Raw genomic sequence first — 22701 nt, forward strand, 5'->3', positions numbered from 1 at the left:
CAGCCCTTCTAGCTTAAGGGCTGCGCTTTTCTAGCGCAGCCCTACTTAAAAAGTGAAGGGCTGCTACTGAAAGGGCTGTTGTCAAAAAGCGCAGCCCTACATGCCTTTTTTAGCGCATCCCTTCTTCATTTTTCCACTAGTGAATGATAAAGATAACTTTTAAATATTTTTAAAGAGGAATTAAAGTATTTTAAAAGTCCTGGATTTTATTTGGAGTATTGACTTTGAATTATATTAGTTGTTTTAGGCGGTGATTATTCAGTAGGCAATTTTTAAAGTGTTTAGAGGTGGCCTACCAATTTGTTTACACAAGATACGTACATGCCTATGTCTTATGTGATGTAGTATCATGATTGTAGGAAGGAAAAGTTGTAGTATCATGTATAGGAACTTTGTAAGTTGATATGTGATTTCTATTATGATTGGATTTTACATGTTTTATGCATGTGTGCAAACATGCTGATTATGAGATTTGATTATGAGTTGAATATTATCCTTATATGGAATATTGATGCAAGCATGTTGGTTGGGAACTTTATTTATTAATTCACATGGGGGAATTAATATGTTTATTGAGTTGGATCATGTTGAATCATGTGTTCCCTTATATTATTATTTTCACTTCTTTATGAGTTGATAATTTATTCCATTGAAAGATAAGTTGGTTGTTGGCTAGGTTCAACAAATAAGAAAGATTGGAATAAAAGGGACTTAATCTTGGATTGTAAGTTGTGTTATCACTTGTTTCATCCTAAGATAAAAAGGAGTCACTAGTGGAAAAATGAAGAAGCGCTGTGCTAAAAAAGGCATGTAGGGCTGCGCTTTTTGACAGCAGCCCTTCACTTTTTAAGTAGGGCTGCGCTAGAAAAGCGCAGCCCTTAAGCTAGAAGGGCTGCGCTTTTTCCTAACTAGCGCAGCCCTTCCTACCAAAAAAAAAAATTAAAAAAAGAAATTTTTTTTTTGACATTTTTTTACTCATAATCTCACATTTTCTGAAATTAAACAGAAGAGAAGAGAAACGAAAATACTAAACCCAAAACAATAAAAAGAATGAAACGAAAATGAAAAAAAGGAACAAAAACTAATATACAAAGAGAAGTATACAATAAGTATACAAGAAGTATACAAGAACATTAATCAAAACAAAGATGAAAATACAAGAAATTAACAACAAAGAGAAGTATACAAGAACATTAATCAAAATAAACAAAGAGAAGTATACAAGAATAACATTAATCAAAATAAACAAAGAGAAGTATACAAGAATAACATTAATCAAAATAAACAAAGAGAAGTATACAAGAACATTAATCAAAACAAAGAGAAGTATACAAGAACATTAATCAAAATATATAAACAAAGAGAAGTATACAAGAACATTATAGATCTGAAAATACAAGAACTACAACCTAATAATGTTTAAATACATAAAACAAAACCCAAATACATAATTTAAGGGAAAAAAAAATTTCGGAAAAACATAAAATGGCTATTTGGAGGCTTAAACGAACTCGGATGCCTTAAAAAGCCTAAACGTGAGTTTGACTCGTTGGCCCATTCCGCTTCCGAAAAGGTATCACAAGAGGCAATCGGACTCCGTCGCCATGTTTAGTGCAAATCATTTCAAGGTTTTTGTCGCAAATGTTTATGGGAGTTTTTGAGAGAGAAGAGAGGATGAGAGAGAAGAGAGGATGAGAGAAGGAGGAAAGGAATAATGAGGGACGTGAGAGAGGAGAGAGAATGAGGGATAATATATTTGACGAATCCCCGCTCAATATTTCAAAGCCCGCGATTTCGAAATTTCAAATTTTTTCAGGAAGGGCTGTGCTTTTTTAACAAAGCGCAACCCTTCTTACCTACAGAAGGGCTGCGCTTTATTAAAAAAGCGCAGCCCTACTAGTGAAGGGCTGCGCTTTTTTTAAAAAGCACAGCCCTTCTGCTTAGTATCACTAGTAGGGCTGCGCTTTTACGAAAAGCGCAGCCCTTCCTGCGCAGCCCTTTATGTTTTTTCCCCTAGTGAGTTTAGTTGTGAATGTTTGATTATGTATATATCTGTGTTGTTTGTGTGATATAACCAGTAATAATTTGTAATCATGTAAACTATAACTTGGAGAGTAATAAGCTTTAGACTAGTCCAGGTTTGGAATTGGACAGTCAAGAGTTGGGAGTGAGCGTGCCATGGCTTTTTCTGGGAAACAGATTGATCACCATTCCTATTTTTCAAAGGATCCTCGATATCGCAGGTCATTCTGGAATACGGAGTCGCGCCCGTATTGATCTTCCTAGGTGAGGGCATGTTTTGGTAGGACAATCCGGTCCAATAAGTATTCCATTAAAGTAATCAAAATATGGTTAAAGTTTAGTTCTGTAAAAGTTATCTGCAGAATGTTAGTTTGTTACATTATTATTTATCCCTGCTTATTCTTTATTAGTATCATGTTAGGAATGTTTATTATTATTATGTAGTACTCAGTTTTGTTGATTACGTGTTTTGTTTGTGTGTGTTGATTATGGCTTTGCCTTATTGATCCTGTGATGACCCATTTTGCTGAGCAGATTCTTTAGAGTATTGATATCTACATATTTGCAGATATTGCATCATGGGGATTTGGGAATGGAGAGCTTGTGTAACAAATTGTTTTATCTATAGTAGCAACGTATTATATTAAGTTTGGTTTGAAGTTATCGTTTATAGTGTGTTGGTTTTAAGTACTTTGGTTATTTATTATATTTAAAGTATAAAGTTTAGTTATATGTTTTCCGCTGCGAAATATTGAATAAGCTGATACGTTATCACACGGGCGATAATGCTTTGGTAATTCTCTATATTTTATATTGAAAAGGTATTTTTGAAAAGAGAGAATTATTAGGGTGTTAAAAAGTAGTATCTTGGAGCTTTAGGTTATTTTTTAAACTTTTAGGCGCCTAACTAACTAACAAGTTATTTGAATAAACTTCTTAGTATTGAGCTCCTACTTATTAGTTTTGAAATACGTTATTATAGGAATAAATTATTTTGGAAATTCTTTTTAGGTGGCCCGAAATTTTTTTTATTATGTCCGAATTTTTTTTTAGGTTCGAATTATTTTTTTCGAAATATTTTTATTTAATTTTGTTCGAAATTTTTAATGTCGAAAAAGTATTTTTCGATTGAATTCCAAAAATGTTTTCGATTCCATTTTTTTCTATTATCCGAATTTTTTTTTATTAGTAGTCGAAATTTTTTTTAACGACACTTAGTTATTATTATTTTATTTGAAAATTATAATTAGAGTATGCATTATTTTCTTACCTTTAAAGTTTTACTTATTGTATTGTGAGAATGGGTAGTATAGGATGGACATATAGGATAGAATATTATATGCGTGCATTGAATAGTTAGTTCATCATGTTATTATTATTCTTCCCTGCTAACTATTTATGATTATTTTCTTTCTTAATAATTGTTTATATTTTTCTTCCCTGCTAACTATTGCATTCTTGTGCCTATGATGTTAATGGTAACTCTTTATTATTATTGTTGGAAATTGCATATAGGGAGAGTACTAAATATATTATTGAATATGTTTATTTGTTGTAGATCCTTAACCATGTCTGCTATAGTTGGAAGTTACTAAAATCCCATTATATTAAGTGATGATGAAGGTGACGATAATAATATACCTGTCAATGATAATAAATATACCAGTCTAGATTGGAGTATGCGTAAGATATTAAGATCAAATGTGGCCAGTGATGATGAGGTCATTGTGGAGTTCGACCGTGCTAGGGGTCAGACCAAACTAAACTTTCATCGTACATCCACATGTATGAAATTGAGTCAGAGTTAGAGGATGAAGAGCCTCAACCTACAAGAACATCTAAAAGACAAAAGGAGATACGTCGAATATTATGATGAGGACATAGATGAAGATGAGATCTTCATGCTTGAACGATACAAGGAATCTAATGACAAGAACGAGATTGTGGTACCTTAGGTTACTATTTATGTAGATGATTAAGGAAAACAATATAGTATAATAATATAATAATGATGGGTAGTTGGCCAAAGATGATTAGAGTTGTTTTACAGTACCATTATTTTAGGAAAATATAATGTTATAGTTACAACTATTTAATAATACCCTTTTGGAGGAATAAAAGTTAATTATTTACTTATATGAGTGAGCAAGAATTTATTCTAGGCACGTGTTGGGAATCTTTTTATTATTTAAATTATTATTATGTGATTAAATTCTTGTTTGTTTCCATGTGTATGTTTTAATTTGAATATTTTCTCCATGGATGATTATGTGGTTACTAGAGAACATTTTATGTTGTACTTGGAACTGTTTGAGAAATTGTTTGTTGATGTGATCTTGTTTGATCAAATTGCCTTCTTAGAGTGACATATAAGTTATACTGGAACCTAAAGTAGAGTTATATTACTTTCAGGTCGCGAAATAGGATGGCTAACAACAACGATCTAGCAGATGTTTTTCGCCTCTCGGCGGAAAAATTGACTGAGGAAAGAGCTTAGCGTCTTGAGACTGATGGGGACATGTTTGAAAGGCTATCTAAGGTTAAGCCACCATAATATAAGGGGCAAGCTGATCCTACCTTCCTAGAAAACTATATTAGGGAGTTTGAGAAACTTTTTGGGGCTGTGAACTGTCCTGGGAAAATATGAGAGTGGGTCGGGTTGTGTTGTACCTTAAGGATGAGGCTGATTTATGGTGGAGGGAGAATGGAGCTAAACTGAGTGTTGTGGAAGGATTTATTTGGGATGCTTTTGTGATTGCCTTGAGAGGGAAGTTTGACCATGCGTTCATGAGGAAGCAGAAGTCCCAGGAATTCATTAACCTTAGGATGGGTAGTATGACCATCTCTGAGTATTACAGTAAATTCATAGCATTGTCGAGGTTTGCACCTGAGGTTGTAGCCACTAAGGAGTTGAAGGCTTTTAGAGGTTTGAGCAAGGGTTGACTGATGGGATACAGTTGGGGTTAGGAGGTGAGACCTTTACATCCCTGGATATTGTGTATGGGGGAGCAGCCCATATTTACGGACTCTAGTCGAGGTGGAATAAGAAGAATGTTGTGGTATGTGAGAAAAGGAAGGACTTTAATGCTGGGGGAAATCGGGGGAATTTCAAGAGAAACAGGAATGGTAATGGGAATTTCCAAGGGAGGAACAACCAGGATCAACGTAATAAGGGTCGAGCAGAAAGAGTGCATCACTGCAAGAGGTATGACAACAAGCACCCTAGGAAAGATTGTAAGGGAGAACTAGTGACTTGTAACTACTGCCAAAAGAAGGGCCACAGGGAGTTCGAGTGCTATACTAAGTAGAGCAAGGAGCGGAAAGGTAATGGGAGTGGTAACCAGGTCAGATTGGGGTTCAACCAGTCAAGAAACCAAGGTTCTAAGCGTGTAGGGCAGCCGAACAACCGAGGGAACTATAGTAAGCCTGCCAATGAGAACCTCAACCAGAATAAACCTGTAGGCAAATGGTACGTGATGAGTCGCAATGAAGTTGAGAAATCTGCCAACGTAGTTTCTGGTAATTTTTCTATTAACTCCGTCCTTGCTAAAACATTGTTTGATTCGGAGGCAACTTATTCTTTTATGTCATCATCTGTCCTGGAGGTTAGTAGATTATGAAGAAATTGACTTGCATATCAGTATTCCTACTAGGGAGATCATAAGGTGTACCAAGTTGTTTAGAAATTTGCCTTTGAAGATACGAGACTGTGTATTTCCATCTAACTTAATAGAATTTGATTTCGGAGACCTAGATGTGATTCTTGGATGAGCTGGTTAAGTATTTACAAGGCTAACATAGACTGTAAGTGTTACGTAGTGTAAAACTTAGTAATTAAATATCACAACTCCCAAAGATAGGTTCTAAAACTGGAGACTTGTGCAACAATGATTGGCTCAAATCCCGATGCAAACTTCTGACCAGCAACCTGCAAAAAAGGGACCCACCCTGGAGGTTTCGGTGGTATTTCCCCCTCCGATGCTTAAGTCAGATATCAGGGATGTAAAGGAACTTTTAGAGAGAGGAAGCAGAGAGAGAAAGAGAAGAATTTATGGCAGAATAACAGTATTATGCTCTGAAAAACGTACCTTTCACCCTGAAATCAAGGACTATTTATACTGTTTGAAATGACTGTTGTACCTTGATGTCACCCTAATTTGGGAGCATCTGATTGGCTAATCAATGAAATGGGACACGTGGCAGCTGTTGGTTGGTTAATACACCTCACTTTTATGTAGGGGTGCAGGCCACCTTACTGGGCCTGAAGTACAATTTTGGGCCATTAGAGGGACTTTTAGTACTCTTCCTTCAGGAAACGTACTTTTAGCCCTCAAAACTGTTGGCCCTTGTACTTTGCCTTCATCGATGACCACTGTAGGCTCTGATGAGGCCACGTCAGCTGATAGCCGTTGATTTTTAGGCTACAACATTTGCCCCTTAAAAGAGGGAGTTATTATTTTCTAGGCGCCAAGACGTTAATCTTCCTCTTTTAACCGACCTGGAACTCCCTTCTCTTTTTCAAAAAAAGGCGCCACTTTGCCGGTCTCCACAGGTCAACCCTATGACAACGTACTTTTTACGGTGGGGTCATTTTCACCCCTCTATAAATATGTGACTTAGTCGCTCCTGGAATCATTTTAACATTGCTGAGAAATTTTCTAGAGAGAGAGACTGCAATTTTTACTGAGCTTTTAGAGAGAGAAACTACTCCCGTCCAAGCTCTTGCAATTGCACTCTGCTCGTCCGAGCCTCAAGTCGTCTTTGACATTCGTCCGAACTTTCTTCTACAGGTATTCTTCACTCATCTTTTTTATATTTCCAAGCATATTTAAGAAAATGGATTCGTCCTTCCTCGAACAATTCCGGCCGCTCAAGGGTTGGTGCTAACCCTAGAACAAGAGGCCTAACTTCCTCGGCATCTTCTAGAGTTGGTCCATCTCGGCCGGACATGCATTCTTTTTTTTAGCCATGGACGCAAAGTCAGACGACCCGTCTTACCTGTGCAGGGTAATCTGGCGCGCGTCAAGAGACGCTCGTATCAGAAGAGGGGTTAACATGCGCCTCTAGCTCAGAAAGAGGATCAACTGGCCGGATTCCTGCTGACGGAGAACGAGAGATCCAGAGTCTCTCCTGCAATCAAAACCCATCTCCTGAACTCGTCCAGGAAGAGTCTGAAAGACGAGGCTCTCCTGAGCCTAACCCGTCAAACCCAGAGCGGCCTCAGATGAGACAAATGAGGCCGAGAGCTCTTCTGCTGCTGGCAGTGGCTCAGACGAGCCATCCACCACATCTTTTGAGATAAAAAGGCGTCTGGGCCCCTTGTCTGACCCTAGATACATTCTGGCCGAATCCGACTGGCTAGGACGAGTAGGTCGCCATTTAGACCACCTTTCTTCAGCCATACCCATGCCGGGGTATCGGTTTGTTCTTCCTGGCCGGGAGGACACTATACTTAGTGCTCCTGCTGGCCATTTTGCTGTTTACCGTCTAGCTTTAGATGCCGGACTACGCTTTCCTCTTCATTCTTTTATTACTAGAATTCTTTATTATTATAACATAGGACTCAAACAACTTGCCCCAAATTCGTGGCAAAACATATTAACCTTCATAGCCGTCTGTGAGCTTAAGGGCGTCCAGCCATCCATGGCGGCCTTCTCACAAATACACTATGTCTTCAAAGTTCCCAAAACTGTTAATGGGGCTTGGGTGAGTGTTTGCAATAGGCAAGGCTTCATGACGTCTTGGGACAAGACGTCCAAGATGCATGCTTGGAAGGCCGAGTTCCTGTTCGTCCAAGCTCCAAACGAAGCGGTGGCCAGAAGGTACCGTTATACCAGCCGGGGTGCCACCAATACTGGACGAACTGCGTCCTTTCTGGAGCTGGAGGACAGCTCGGCTGAGCACCTGGTGGAATACTTTAAAACCTCGAGTATTCCATCGATGACGTCTCATTTAGAGGTCCGTCCAACTGGATCCCTTTCAAGGAGATGTTCTACAACGACGACTTCTTGGTCGCGACCGGGCTGAGGCCGGCCGCCGATAGAGGTATATCTTTCAAAAAGTTCTAAGGGAAAAACTCCTTCGTCCTGAGTTCAAGAATTTCACCTATTTTCTCTTCTTATGCAGATTCAGCCAAGGCAAAGTTACGAAAATCTTGGAAAGGCGACATGAGCGCGTCCAAGTTTACTGACTCCCTTTGGAAGAGTTCAGCAAGTCCGCGCTGAAAAAAGAGCGGACACTCTGGTATATAAATATTTTTTTTTTTTTTTTTTTTTTTTACATCAATAATCCTTCTGACGTCCTGCTTTCACGAAGGGTAAGCCGTCCTTACTGGTTCCGGACGCTTTGCCTCTCCAAAGAGCAAACCGTCTTGACTGTTTTTGGACGCTTTGCCTTCGGGAAAAGCAAGTCGTCCGAAATCCATCTTTGACGTTTTGCCTCTTCGAAGAGCAAACCGTCTTGACTGATTTTGGACGCTTTGCCTCTCGAAGAGCAAGCCTCTGAAATCCGTCTTTGACGTTTTGCCTTTTCGAAGAGCAAACCGTCTTGACTGATTTTGGACGCTTTGCCTCTCGAAGAGCAAGCCGTCTGAAATCCGTCTTTGACGTTTTGCCTCTCTTAAAGAGCAACTCGTCTACTGATTTTGGACGCTTTGCTCCTCGAGAGCAAGCCGTCTGAAATCCCTTTGACGTTTTGCTTCTTCAAAGAGCTAGTCGTCCTGACTGGGTTTTGGACGCTTTGCCTCCTCGAGGAGCAAGCCGTTATGAATCCGTCTTGGACAATTTGACTCTTGGAGGGGCGGATCGTTCTAGTAATATCTGAACGCCTTGCACTTTTAATCTGAGCATCAAAATATATCTTCAAGACGAGTTCTAACTTGCATCTTTTTTCAGAAAAACGCCCTAACGTCCAAGCGTTGGTGGAGAAGGCGGCCTCAAAGAAGAGGTCGGCCACCATTGGCGAGGCACCTCCTCCCAAAAAATCCAAAGGCTTCACAGCCAAAAAGAAGAAACCTTCCCGGCCTCCACCAAAAGTGGTGATCAATATCCCGGCCGAGGATGCCTCTCCGGCCACTGAGGAGAGGGGCCTGATCCCTCATGCTGCCGCGGCCGATCAGACCCTTGAGCAACCAGAGGCCCTGCTCAACTGGAGGTATTTGAGCTGAAGCCGGACACTTCTGTGGACGGGTCAGCTTTTTCGGGCCGTCGCTAAGCTGGTAAATCAGATGCGGAGGCCTATAAGACGGCTTCCCTTTCTTCTGGTGAGTCCTACTACTCAAATTTGTTAGGACCTTGCGCGTTGGCGGACGGCCAATGAGTCCCTCCAACCGTCAACGCGTAATACCCATCAAAAATACTGACAAGTCAACTCTTTCAGATAAGGGAAAGGGCAAAGCTGAGGAGGCTCCAGCCGGCTCTCCCGTCCTTCGGATGACGAAGCTCGGCCGCCTTCACGAGGATGAGCCCGGCCAAAAGGGAGAAGCTCAAGCGGAGCTCTTCAAATGCTTCCCTGAGCCTTACATAAAGGGTTTAAGGGGAGCCTCTTCAGGGCATGTTGGTTACATGTCTCAGCTGGCTGCAGAGGTAAGCTTCTCTTTGGACGCTCCAAATTCCATACTTAAAATATATATTAATTTTTTAACATTCGTCCTGACCCTTCTGTCCTCCTCCCACTTTCAGCTCTTTGCTCGCAGCATGATAACTGAAGATTGGGCGAAGGAGCTTAGAAAGGAAAACAAAAGGCTCGTCCAAGATGTGACCGCGGCCGCGGACCTTGCTCAGTTCAAAATGGCCGAGCAGGAAGTGCTGCATCAGCAGTCCAAGCTAGCCTGGGAGATGCGGTCAGCCGATATTGAGTCCAAAATAAAAGTTATCTACTTCGGCTGACCGAAATGCTGGACGAGAGAGCGTCTCTGGAAGCTACCTTCTGGCGAGAGGAACTCAGTCATGACCATGGCTGCAGAGTTTTACAAGGAAAACCTCGTCCTGAAGGTTAAAAATCAAACTCTCCGAGCTGAGGTTGCGGCCACGGTTGAAGCGCCAAGGGGCTATGAACACCGTCATAGATACCTAAAAGAATGGGCGTGCAGGCCTTTGGTACGATGGCCGAAGAAGAGGATATTCCCAGATATGCTCGTCGGCTGGAATTCCAAGAAAGTTTGCACAAAGCCACCATATCAGGGGCAGAACTTGCCATCTTCGAAGAATCCTCTGAGGATGAAGAAGGAGAAGAAGATATGGAGGCTCAGGACGAAGAGAACAATGATCCTCCTGCCGCTTAATCTTTTGTTGTATCTTGGCCGTGAGCCACTTGTACCTTTTCTTTTTTGTACTTTGTTTTTAGATTAGATTGTAATCATCCTTTTCATATATGAGAAACTAACTTTTTCAATCTCTATTGTGCTATGCTTTACTATTTTAGACGTTTTACATTATAATCCCATATTTGTACCAAGTACAAAAGCAACTCGTCATAATATCCCTCTGACGATTGCATGAAGACCTTCATTAATGTCCAAGTATAAAAGTAATTCGTCAACAAGTTTTGATCTGACCCATTAGCTCCTTCATGGACTTTCATCATCATAAACTTATTTTAATTTTTAAAAACCTGCTAAGTAAATACTTGTTCGGCCGGAACCTGGACAATCATTCGTCATTGGACAAGACTTAGTCATTTATAAATTATGCCCCTATATGCCCCCCTTCTTGGACGAGGAGTACTTATATCGTTCCTCTGTTCAAGAAGGAGTAAAGACTGTAATTTTTTAAATAACTTGGACGTTTTTCTAAGAGTGATTGTAACTCGTCCATCTTTGTTAAATCATGAGATAACTTGTTCCTTTACTAAGGTTGTTATCTCTAAGTTTTTGGCTTCTGGACGGAAAGCAGGATACCTGTACTGAGGCGTCCTAATTCCAGCCGACCTTGTTTAGGAGGTGTTTAACTCTTTAAGTAAACAACCGGCCAAGACTATATATCTATCCATTTTTGGACGATAACATGTTCAGCCATCCTCCTAATGAAAGGTGCATTGTTCTTTTTGCTTTGTTAAATTAGTTAGCTTTGAACAATAATTATAACTTAACAAACAAACAAACAAAGTCATAGAGAAGTACAGCTGTATTATATGAAGTTTGCTTGACGAATAGTCAAGGTACATGTATACATTCTACTTTTTCATTGTAATGCATTAGTAAAAGATTACAACTTTGTAGGATGCCCTAAACAAAGTATTTTTTCAAAGTGTCAGAATTCCACGTCCTAGGAATGGACGTCCGTCCAACCTTCTAGACGAAAGGTGCCATTCTTAACTACTTCGATTATTTTGTAGGGTCCTTCCCAGTTAGGGTAAGCTTGCCTAACTCTTTGGCTCGGCCGACCGCTTCCATTTTTCTTAAGACGAGGTCTCCCAGCTTTAACGGACGCCTTGCAACTCTCTTGTTGAAGTCCCTTGCCATTCTCAACTTGTATAGTTGCATTCTCAGCAAAGCGTTGCCCCTGACTTCGGGAACTAAGTCCAAAGCCGTCCTAAGAGCTGCCCAGTTAGCATCTTCTGAGTACATCATTACTCTTAAGGTGGGTTCTTCAACCTCAATAGGAAGGACGGCCTCAGAGCCATAGACCATCATGAAAGGAGTCTCTCCTGTGGAATTCTTGGCCGTTGTCCTTATTGACCATAAGACCAGCTGCAATTCTTCTACCCAAAGCCCCTTTGCATTGTCCAACTTCTTTTTAACCCGGCCGAAAGAATCTTGTTAAAAGCCTCAACTTGCCCATTAGCCTGTGGATGAGCTACTGCGGCAAAGTGAGCCTTATTCCTTGGTCAGCCAACCATTGACGGAGCTTTGGTGTTTCAAATTGTGGCCCGTTATCAAAGACGATCGACTGGGGCATCCCAAACCTTGTAATCAAGTTCTTCCAGATGAACCCTTTGACGTCATTAGTGGTGATGCCTCTTAATGCTTCAGCTTCAACCCATTTTGTAAAGTAGTCCACAGCTACTATTACAAATTTCTTCTGGCTGGCAGCAATAGGAAAAGGCCCAAGAATGTCCATCCCCCATTTAGCAAAGGAAGAGGAAAGAGAATTGGAGTCAAGTAATTGGACGGCCTTTGATAGATATTACCATGCTTTTGGCAACTATCACATCTTTTGGCATACAACAAGGCATCTTCTTTCAAGGACGGCCAAAAGTAGTCCGTCCTCAGAGCCTTTTCTGCCAATGCCCTTCCTCCAATATGAGAAGCACATGTTCCCTCATGCAGCTGCTTTAAAACGTCCAAACCCGCCTTTCGGCTGATGCATTTGAGAAGAGGTCGATTGTAGGATTTCTTGTATAGAGTCTCGTTCCACAATTCAAACCACTTGTCCCTTGGCTTCAATGGGATCAAGAGGCAAACGACCAGACTTCTTAAACTCAATGATTGGGTTCATCCACTCATCTTCTCAGCTGAGAAACAGGATTTCCCCGGCCTCAGTGCTTTTGGCCGCTTTAACCTCCCAAAAGACCATTCTAAGAACGTCTCCTTCAGCCGAGCTGGCCAGCTTAGAAAGGGCATCCGCCTGATGATTCTCAGATCTGGGCACTTGATCCAGGACGAACCTCTTCAAAGACTTGATCTCTTCTTTGACTAAATTCATATATTTGCTCATGGACACTTCCTTGCATTCAAAATCACCATTTACCTGACTGACGACCAGCAGAGAGTCAGTTTTAGCTTCAATTTCCAAGGCTCCAGCCGCTTTGCACATTTTTATGCCGGCTAAGAGAGCTTCATACTCTGCTTCATTGTTGGACGCCTGGAACTTAAACTTCATTGCATACTCAAACTTATCTCCTTCTGGGGATTGAAAGATGATCCCTGCCCCACATCCATTTGTTGTTGTAGATCCATCCACCATCAGGGTCCAATGACGCTTTCCCTCTGCTGGGTCTTGGACGGTTTCTACAGTAGGCCGGGTAAGCTCTACGATGAAATCAGCTAAAACTTGTCCTTTGATTGCTTTTCTAGGCTCAAATGTCAAGTCAAACATGTTGAGCTCAACGGCCCATTTCAACATTCAGCCACATCCATCCTATGCAACACTTGCCTTAATGGCTGATCAGTATAAACAAGAATGTTGTGGGCTAGGAAGTAAGGCCTTAACTTTCGGCTGGCCATCAACAAAGCTAGGCCGAACTTTTCAATGGACGAATACCTGCTCTCCGCATCCTTCAGCACATGGCTCACAAAATAGACTGGTATTTGCACTGAGTCTCTCTCAGCTAAGAGAACAGCACTTACCGCAAAAGGAGACACGGCCAGGTAAACGAACAATTTCTCCCCTTCGGACGGACTGATCAATCTGGGCAATTGCCGAAGATGCTCTTTAACTTGCTGAAGCGCCTCTTCAGCCTCTTTCGTCCATTCAAACTTGGCATTCTTTTTAATGGTTGCGAAGAAATGGTGACATTTGTCCCCTGATTTCGAGAGAAACCATCCAAGAGCAGCCAAACAGCCCGTCAATCGCTGAACTTCTTTGACTTTGGACGGCGAGGACATATTCATAATGGCTTGAATTTTATCGGGGTTTGCCTCAATCCCTCTCTGATCAACCAAAAATCCTAGAAATTTCCCAGCAACTACGTCGAACACACATTTCTGCGGATTGAGCTTCAACTTAAATTTCCTCAAAGTGAGGAAGGTTTCCCTCAGATCGTCCAGATGATCTTTCTCTTCTTTGCTCTTGACGATCATGTCGTCGATATAGGCTTCCATGTTTTCCCAAGCTGCGGCTGAAACACTGTGTTGATAAGCCTTTGAAATGTACTGGCGCATTTCTAGGCCGAAGGGCATTCTGAGCCATCCATACAACCCTTTCTCGGTGATGAAGGAAGTTTTATCTTGGTCATCCGGCCACATGGGAATCTGGTGGAAGCCGGAATAGGCGTCCATGAAACTCAGCAACGCATGGCCGGCTGTTGAATCCACCAGACGATCGATTTTAGGCAATGGAAAGCTGTCCTTTGGACAAGCCTTGTTCAGGTCCGTATAATCCACAGACATTCCCCAGGTGCCATTCGGCTTCGGAACCATTACAACATTTGCCACCCAATCCGGATAATAAGTTTTACGGATGAATTTAGACTTGAGCAGCTTTTGAACTTCTTCATCAACGGCCTTATTTCTGACCGGCCTTAGGTGCCTCTTCTTTTGCCGAATAGGCTTCTGCCCCGGTTCAATATTGAGCCTATGCACTGACACTTCAGGATCTATCCCAGGCATCTCCTCTACAGCATAGGCAAACACATCTTCAAATTCTCGCAGCAACGCAACTAAGGCGTCCTGGATTTCTGATCTCATAACCGATCCTATTTTCAATGTCCTTTCTGGACGTTCTGGGTTCAAGCAAATTTCTACTGGACTTTCCACCGGCTCTGGACGTTCTAGTCCCAGATTCTTTATAGCCATGATCTCTTCAGATGAATGTTTTTCTTCTTTGATTGCCAAACACTTTCTCTTCTTGCTGGGCAAAAGCATGGACGGATTGCTCTCAGGAAGAGGTATCTCTTGGACCTTCTCAACTTCTTGCCTGAGCTCAACAATCCTACCGCAAATCCTCCTGAGATGACCATTACCACATCATCATTTGTGCTATCTCCGTCTATCTTCCTTCCTTGACGGTTATCCCTTTTCTGGAACTTCCTTCCTGACGAAGGCAGGTAATTGTTGATCTTACCTTTTCGAGCCCTTGGACATACATCTGATGCTTGTAAGCTGATAGGTGATCGTCTGGATTAGTAGTTCCGTCGAAAGGTTCAATGGTCGGGAGCTCAACCTTTGGGAAAGGAGGGGACTCCATAATCCTGACCGAGAAAGGAGTTGGCCAATTGATCTGGAGTGCCGCAACCTGACCCTCAATGGGTATGTGCTCCTGACGGTACTCCTTTAGTACCGGATTAGATGAGGTGTTAGCTAAGGCTTGACGCCTGTACACCATTGGCTGCAAAACTGTCTTTTCCTGCCTTGGCTGAAAAGCTGATGGTCCACGGCTTCGTGCCACTGTTCTGGACGGGAGTCTTAAGGACGGATCCTTCATATACGGTGTGGAACCAGAGGCTGAACGCTACTGAGCTGCCGCCCTCTTAGCCTCCAAATACTCCCTAGCATCAGTCTCCATCATGTGACCAGTAGGAGGGATATTATCTGTTGGACGGACTTCCAGCCTCCAGTCCATCTTCCTCCTAGAATCACTAACAGCTGACTGCTTTCCTTTGGAAGGCGGCCTAGTCAACTCTGGCCAAGGTGGCCGACTAGGTCCTCGACGACCCTCTTGGGATCGCCCTTTGAGCGGTGCAGCCGTCTCTCCCCCTGGACTCAGCTGAAAGAACAACATATTGTTCTTAATCTGCTCCTCCATGACAGCGGCCATTCTTGCCTGGAAGTCATTCAACACATTCTCCAAGTGACCAGCTGTCACTGGATGGTCAAGATTCTCCTGGATGACTGGAGTCACAGTCCTACCCTCCAGATGGACGGCAGCATGGCCATGATCTCGTCCACGAGGCGGCCTCTCCTCATCCACAGTGTCTTCTACCTGAATTCTAAAACTTCTGTTCCTTGCGACATTCGATGAATGACAGTCCGTCATTGCTGCGTCTCCCCACAGACGGCGCTAAATGTTACGTAGTGTAAAACTTAGTAATTAAATATCACAACTCCCAAAGATAGGTTCTAAAACTGGAGACTTGTGCAACAATGATTGGCTCAAATCCCGATGCAAACTTCTGACCAGCAACCTGTAAAAAAGGGACCCACCCTGGAGGTTTGGGTGGTATTTCCCCCTCTGATGCTTAAGTCAGATATCAGGGATGTAAAGGAACTTTTAGAGAGAGAAGAGAAGAATTGAGAGAAAAATTTAGGCAGAATAACAGTACTATCCTGACATGAAACGTACCTTTCACCCTGAAATCAGACTATTTTTCTGTTGAATGCTGATGTACCTTGATGTCACCCTAATTTGGGAGCATCTGATTGGCTAATCAATGAAATGGGACACGTGGCAGCTGTTGGTTGGTTAATACACCTCACTTTTATGCAGGGGTGCAGGCCACCTTTACTGGGCCTGAAGTACAATTTTTGGGCCATTAGAGGGACTTTTAGTACTCTTCCTTAAGGGAAACGTACTTTTAGCCCTGCAAATTGTTGGCCCTTTGTACTTTGCCTTCATGAATGTATGCCACCTGTAGGGCTCTGATGAGGCCACGCGCCAGCCTGATGGCCGTTGATTTTTAGGCTACAACAGTAAGGTTTAGAAGGTAGTGTTGAGGAAAATTAACCTCCTATAGACGTTTTGGGAAGCCTAAGAAATTTGGAGTTATCTCTGCGATGCAAGTGAGAAAGTTTATGAAATGGGGTGTGAATCATCCTTTTTGTAGTGTGTAGGATGTGAGTAAAGAAGGTGGAGTGAATCTTGAGGATGTGCCAATCGCGAATGAGTTTATGGATGTGTTAAGTGAGATTTCAGGTATACCACCTGCGAGAGCTATTGAGTTCATCAGAAACTTAGTTCCTGGAACTGCACCCATATCTAAGGCACGCTATAAAATGGCACCTCCTGAGATGAGTGAGCTGAAAATGCAATTGCAATAATTACTGGACAAGGATTATATTAAGCCAATGCATCACCTTGGGGAAATCTCGTGTGTTGTTTGTGAAGAAAAATGATGGAAGCATGAGGCTGTGTATTAACTATAGGGAATTGAACAATGTAACCATCAAGAAAAAGTATCCTTTGCCTAGAATAGATCAGTTGAATGGAGCGAGTGTGTTCTTGAAGATTGATTTGCATTCAGGGTATCACCAATTAAGGGGCGCTAATAAGGATATACCTAAGACTGCCTTTAGAACGCGTTATGGTCACTATGAGTTCACTGTAATGCCATTTGGGTTAACCAATGCTCCTGCTATATTTATGGACTTAATGAATAGGATCTTCTATGAGTATCTAGATAAGTTTGTGGTAGTTTCATTAATGGCATACTGATATATTTGAGGAACGAGGTTTATCATGATGAGCACTTGAGGATTATTTTGAAGAAGCTTAGGAAGAACCAATTGTATGCCAAATTCTCTAAGTGTGAAATCCGCTTGGAGAAAGTAGCATTTTCAGGTCACTATGTGTCAAAGGAAGGATTCTCTGTAGATCGTGCTAAGATTCAAGCTATGAGTGAGAGACCGACTCCAAAAATGTGTCAGATATCAGAAGTTTCCTAGGTCTAGCTGGCTATTATAGAAGATTTGTGAGAGACTTCTCGAAGATAGCGAGGCTTATGACCAACCTGGTGAAGAAAGAGTCAAAATTTGAGTGAAGTGAAAAGTGTGAAGAAGCCTTTCAGATTTTGAAGGAACGTATAACCTCCGCACGTGTTTCGACCCTGCTTGATGGGAATGAGGGATTTGAGGTGTATAGTGTGTGATGCTTCGAAGAATGGTTTTGGATGTGTGTTACAAGAAAATGGGAAGGTAATTACGTATGCGTCGCGTCGGTTGAAACCTTATGAGGCTAATTACCCTACGTATGTTCTAAAGTTAGCTGCCATAGTGTTTGCATTGAAAATTTGGAGACATTACCTCTATGGGGCAACTTGTAAGATATTTACAGACCATAAGAGCTTCAAGTACATTTTTACACAAAAAGACCTGAATATGAGGCAAAGAAGATGGTTGGAGTTGATTAAGGATTATGACCTGCACATCCAATATCATGAGGGGAAAGCAAATGTGGTCGTTGATGCCTTGAGTAGAAAGTCGAGTCATAGCGTGAGTGCCTTGATAGTCCCTGAGGAGTTGTGTTGAGATATGCAAAGGCTGAGCCTATACATTTTAGATCCTGGAGTAAGTGTGCCAAGATTGAGCGCTTTATCTTTAGGGTTGTCAGTTTTCGACGAGATCAAAGAGGGTCAAGTTGGGGATGAGCACCTAGATAAGATTAAGGAGAAAATGAAGCAAGGTAAGGAAGTTGACTTTAAGATTCATGAGGATGGAAGTTTGAGGTTTAAGGGGAGGTGGTGTGTACCACAAAAATGTAACAACCTTAAGAGACGTGTTATGAATGAGGGGCATAACACTCCATATTCTATGCACCTTGGGGGTGACAAGTTGTATAAAGACCTTAAGGGTATCAATTGGTGGCCAAATATGAAGCGAGAGGTAGCTGAATATGTGTCTAAGTGCCTAACCTGTTAGAATGTGAAGATAGATCATAAGAGACCCATGGGGAAGGTTCAATCCTTAGAGGTTCCTAGATGGAAGTGGGGTTCTATATCTTTAGACTTTGTGACTGCTTTTCCTAGAGCGAGGAGTGGTAATGATACTATTTGGGTTATTGTGGATAGCTTGACAAAATCCGTCGTGTTTATACCCATTAAGGAGACATGGAAAAAGAAGCAACTTGCAAAGAAGTACATTAGGCATGTGGTTAGATTACATGTGGTTCTAAGGGATATCATTGTTGATCGTGATTCGAGGTTTCTTTCGAAATTTCGGACAAAGGTCTAATTAAATCTTAGGACAATATTGAAGATGAGTACAACCTTTCACCCTACGACTGATGGTCAGATTGAGAGAACCAAACCATGGAGGATATGGGAATCTGTGTCAAGTTTCGGAACGAAACTTCTTTTTAAGAGGGGTAGCCTATAATCCCCCGTAAATTTATGGATTTTATAAATATATTTTAGTATTTATACATTTATATTTAAACATAATTTAGTTTGAAATAATTTATTTATTTAAAGAAGGTTGGCCATTTTGAAAGCCAAAGAAATCATTTTAAGGATTTAAGGAAGTTAAAATATTTTGTTAAGGCCTGCTTTGAAAAATGTTATACTAATTGGATTTGGAAAGGAAATTTAAATGGACTTGAGGAACCCAAATTCTAAGTGGATTAGAAAAAGGATTTATATCGATGTTAGGTGTTCTAAATCATCAATCCTATTCACCATAAAACTCTATTCAAACCCAATTTCATTTTCCTAAGCCCAAAAGGAAAAGCCTACTTATAAATACCTTAAACCCAATTATTTTAGAACAAAAAATTTTCTCTCTCCTCCCTTGCTGGTACGGATGGGAGAAGACTGTGCCAGCCACAGTGCCAGACACTGAGCCAGCCACTGTCCAAGAGTCCTAGTTCTGTTAAGATTCGTATATAGTGTCCTAGTTCTGTTAGGAGGCTATGTAATTAATTGCTTTATTAGTAGTTTAATTTCAGTTGTGTGAGTGATGAAGGAGTCCTATTATACATAGGAGTCTAATTCCTTGTCATTAAGTCATATTAGGTGTCTTATTTTGATAATTATCTCTAGGATAGGCGTGTGAATTAGAGATAAGTTTAGGTTGTTATTTATCTTTATCCTTAAGATAAAGATAAATAAGTTTGTTAGTTGTTATTTATCTTTTAAACTTTACTAGATAATCTAGGAATCTTGTACTATATAAACAAGAATTTCGGCCATAATAAGAGTGAATGATTTGATGATTAAAAAAAGTGCGTAATTGCATGTGTTGAGCGTAAGCTAGCAATTTGTTTCCGAGTAGTAAACCAAAACAAACAACCGAGACTTGTTTGTCTATGCTCTTAACCGCGACTTAAGAGTAATATCCTTTAAGTTTCATAGTTAGTATATTCGTAAATCACAAAAACACAAAAAGAGTTCGAAAGAACCAACAAAATTCGCATCACTTGCACACAACCGGCCCTCTTCCTTCTCTCTCTCTTCACGTTTCTTTTTGTTTCTTCAAAAAAAATTTCTTCTTCTTCAAGAAACGCTTTCTTCTTCGCCAAGAAATGTCACCACCACAACCATCACCATCAATCCTGCGCCACTGCTGCCGCTGCTGCCTACTTCATGTTGGCGCATTTCCTCCTTTATTCCTTTGATTTGTTGGTTTAATTCTTTCTTCCTCCTCAAGTTTTGATTAAAGATTATGTTTTTATGTTTTGTTTTAGTACTAATTATTATTAGTGACTTTAAATTACTGTTTTAATGATGAATCTATGATTATATTAATTATATATTGAAAGAATAAAATTTTAGATTTAATTATTATATTGAGATTGAGTTTTTAATTAGCGAAGCATGAGTTTTTAATTAGCGAAGCATGAGTTTTAGGCTGTTAAAGATTAGAAAATTATAGTAGCATGTTATTAACTATGAAATTGATTTAAATTATGAATTTAAGTATGTTTAAGTATGTTTAAAGAGAGTTTTAATATTTTATAAGTTGCTGGAATTTTAGAAAGGTTGTTATTAATGGAGTTTTATGGATTTTAATTACTTGTATAGTAGTACTATGCTAGGTAAATAAGTAATTGAAGTTTTAATGATAAAAACAACTTTTAAATATTTTCAAAGAGGATTTAAAGTATTTAAAGTTCCTGGAAATTATTTGGAGTATTGACTTTGAATTATATTCGTTGTTTTAGGCGGCGATTATTTAGTAGGCGATTTTATTTTAAGTTGTTTAAAGGTGACCTACCAATTTGATTACATAAGATACGTACATGTTTATGTGTTATGTGATGTAGTATCATGATTTTAGGAAGGAAAAGTTGTAGTATCATGTATAGGAACTTTGTAAATTGATATGTGATCTCTATTGTGATTAGATTTTGCATGTGTGCAAACATGTTGATTATGAGATTTGATTATGAGTTGAATATTATCTTTATATGGAATATTGATGCAACCATGTTGATTAGGAACTTTATTTATTAATTCACATGGGATAATTAATATATTTATTGAGTTGGATCATGTTGAATCATTTGTTCCCTTATATTGAGTCGCGCCCGCATTTCGTCTTCCTAGGTGATGGCATGTATTGGTAGGACAATTCGGTCCAATAACTATTCCATTAAAGTAATAAAAAGATGGTTAAAGTTTAGTTAAGTAAAAGTTATCTGCTGAATATTAGATTGTTATATTATTATTTATCCTTGATTATAATTTATTAGTATCATGTTAGGAATGCTTATTATTATTATTATGTAGTACTCATTTTTGTTGATTACGTGCTTTGTTTGTGTATGTTGATCATGGCTTTTCCTTATTGATCCTGTGATGATCCAGTTTGGTAAAAAGATTCTTTAGAGTATTGACATATGTAGGTTTGCAGATATTGCATCATCGGGATTTGGGAATGGAGAGATTGTGTAACTGATTGTTTTATCTATTGCTTTAGTAATAGGAACGTATTATATTAAGTTTGGTTTGAGGTTAACATTTATAGTGTGTTGGTTTTAAGTACTTTAATTATTTATTATATTTAAAGTATGAAGTTTAGTTATATATTTTCTGCTGCAAAATTCTGAATAAGCCGATACGTTATCACACGGGCTATAATGCTTGGGTAATTCTCTATGTTTTATATTGAAAAGGTATTTTTGAAAAGAAAGAATTATCGGGGTATTACAAGCAGTCATCAAGAATCTTGGTATTGCCGAATAACCCAACAAGAGCTTTCCACTGATCGACGATAAAACAATTGAGAAGTATCACTAGATGTAGAAGAAGGAGTGTCATGAGTAACATTGGCCTTGGCCGAAGAATGAACATTGTGGGGACTCGATGTGGGTTTAGCACTACCAGGAACCGAACTATAAGTTTAATATTATCACCGAACAGGATAGCCAACTAATTTGAAACATGTGTAACTTTATGCCCATTCTTTTTGTAATTAATGTGACTATGTGAGCATACTAATAGAGACTAACAACGAGCCACCTCATGACCCCCCTTATGACAATGGGAACACACAAGGAGTTCGAAGGGCCCACCATTGCCTCTGGACTGAACCTCGAAGCCCAAACAACCGTAGGCTTATCATCAGGTGTAGCATGGGCAAGCCTCACACGTTCATAATCGATCACGAGATAATATGCTCGGTCCAGCGAATGCAATGGGTCAGAGGATAATATGGCAATTCGTAAATGGGCATAAAAAAAGAAATACAAGCCAATCATAAAATCATGGTGTTTTTAAGTTTCGGGCTTTATTCATAAAGTTCACCAACATTACATTTCGAACAACAAGCACAAGTAATCAACGGTTCATGTTTATATAATTCTACCCATAAAATTTTCAATTTGCCATAATACATGGACACGGGAATAGATCTAGATTGCTCGCACTTTCCAATAGCGAATTTTAATTGATGAACTCGAGGAATGTTGACAAAAGCAAAGCGAGATTTAAGATGTTCCCAAAGACGAGATGCTTTCGAAATTTATTATTGAGAGTGCTTTTTACCTCGGGTCAATGGTATTAGTAATCCAGGAGACAAGCATAACATTAACGATGGTCTAATCCTCGGCACTGTATAGCGGTTTAGCCTCAGTGATACTACCATCAAGAAACCCAAATGTTGGACAACTTCAAGAGCCATCTGACTGGCCAATTATCATAATTGTTGTATCACGGGCTAGTTGGTGTAATGAGATTGTCGGGCCTATCATATGTGTCGAGAAATATAGGGGAATTGATATTGACTAGCGGTGGAGGGATAGGGTTATTCATTCCCTACCATAGGCACTTCATACTAGGTTAAAGAGAAAAAAATATATATGTATATATGCTTAATGCTCCGATACCATGAGAAGAATGAATTAGGGTAAAAGCAAATCACAATATATA

The sequence above is a fragment of the Beta vulgaris genome, chromosome 8, assembly GCF_026745355.1.
Source record: "Beta vulgaris subsp. vulgaris cultivar EL10 chromosome 8, EL10.2, whole genome shotgun sequence".
Taxonomy (NCBI): Eukaryota; Viridiplantae; Streptophyta; class Magnoliopsida; order Caryophyllales; family Amaranthaceae; genus Beta; species Beta vulgaris.